We start from the raw sequence: 1991 nt of genomic DNA, 5'->3' as shown, positions 1-1991 counted from the left end.
ATACCATATGCCTTTGACATCCTGAACAAGGAAACAAAATAAGAAATGCTATTGGTACCCAGCTAATTGGGTCCAGCTTTGTTAGAGGCTTCATCATCTGATACTAAAGAATCATTATTAGAAGATGACATCATTAAACCTAAAGAGGTTTAAATGGAAAGAGGAACGACCTTTGATACTACCAAGGTAGTTTCAGCGGAAGTCTTCACTGAGTCTGACGAAGAGACTTCAGTGGTGGAGATTACAACGTCTGATGCTGAAGATACTTCAGCAGCAGTTGTCTTCACTGAGCCTAAAGAAGAGACATCAATGGTTTTCTTCACCTTGACTGCAGGGGCAGTCTTTGTGGATGATTTCACTTTAGTTGCTTTCTCAACTTTGGTTACTTTCTTGCTCAAAACTGGTGAACCAGCTTTGGCGGTAGAAGGACACTTACTGGCAACATGTGTTCTTTCACCACAGTGTTTACACTTCCTAAAACTAGGAGTAGCTTTAGGGCCAGGAAGTATCAGACTAGAAGTGGGACCAGCTCCAAGGATTCCCTTCTCATTGGTTCTTGGAGRAACCTTTRAGGGAATGGATTCCTTAGGTGAAAAGTTCACCCTGAGCTGTAACTTAGATTTCTAATGTGATTCAGATTTCCTAGTCCTTGAAGAAGAAAAAGAAGTTTTACAAGTTGAAGGAATAGATTTAGATCTATTAGACTTGTTAGGCTTCTTAGAAAGGGATGTTGTGACAGTGGATTTACCCTTGTCTTTGCACCCAGAACTCAAAGGAGTTCCTTCAAGATGACTCTCAGTAAARGAAGAGGAYTGAGAGGAAGAAGTGTTAGGAATAGAAGAGACAAAGGTACCAAATTTAAGCATGGACCTGTCTTTAACACATTCTTCCTGATCATAGGGGAATCCTAGACCAGTCGTTTTCTTGGTCGGGAACTGAGCTTTAATGATCTCAGAGGCCTTGAGGGAAGCTTTACACCACCCTTCAATGGTAGCTTTCTCAGCCTTGAGTTCAACGATTGCTCGCTTACGCTCAACAACAGCTTTCTCACGTTCAACAGTGATGGCTTGGTTTACAATAACCCGATCTTTAAGATTTTCCTCAACAGAGGTCAGTTCTTTGATCTTAGAATGACAAATCTTTAATTGCTCATGAAGATGAACGTTAAGCATTTCAGCTTTTGATTTGCCATTGAGGGCATTGTAAAGGTCAACCGTCAGCGTATCTAGTGCAGAAAGACTAGAAGAAGAAGAGGGTTCATTCAGGATACATACCTGAGTAACAGAAGATGGCTCATAAGAGGTAGATGCTTTAAAAGAACCTTCGTCAACATCAATGACCATCAAGCAGACATAAGATTTATCTTCTTCGTCTGAGGATGATTCATCAGATGATTCAGTCCAGTCATGCTCTTCAGCAGTAAGGCCTTTTGCCTTTCGCTGGTTGTTCTTCATCTTCTTGTATTTCTCCTTCAATTTTAAGCATTTATCATCTTTGGTCCTGAAGGAGGAAGAAACTTTAGAAGATGGCATCGCAGTCTTCTTCGATCTGCATTCACCTGCAAAATGTCCGGGCCGCTGACAGTTGTAGCAGATAGCTGAAGCCTTGTCTATTCTTTCAGTCTTTGGCTTCTCCCTTATGGATAGCTGAGGAGATCTGCGGAAATTGCTTTTATTGGCGAACCTCCTAAATGACTTAGTCAGGAGTGCCAGGGACTCATCAAAATCTGTTAAATCATACTCGGGAATGTCCTCAGAAGAATCTATTTTCGTGATGACCACGGGAGGTAGAGAAGAAACAAAAGGAGTAGAAGTTTCAACTGAAAAAGCTTCAAAGATCAAAGCTAAAGGAGAGCTTTTCATTTCCCTGGAATCTTTTACAAGATTTCTTTTCAATTGATGAGATTGCTCATGGTTAAGCAGAATCCCGTATAAGGTAGAAAGAGAAAGAGTGGACATGTCATTTGACATCTTGAGACACATGGAAAAGGT

This window comes from Cynara cardunculus, unplaced genomic scaffold (genome assembly GCF_001531365.2).
Source record: "Cynara cardunculus var. scolymus isolate 2C unplaced genomic scaffold, CcrdV1 Un_Scaffold_10453, whole genome shotgun sequence".
Classification (NCBI taxonomy): Eukaryota; Viridiplantae; Streptophyta; class Magnoliopsida; order Asterales; family Asteraceae; genus Cynara; species Cynara cardunculus.
This window is presented reverse-complemented; position numbering follows the sequence as displayed.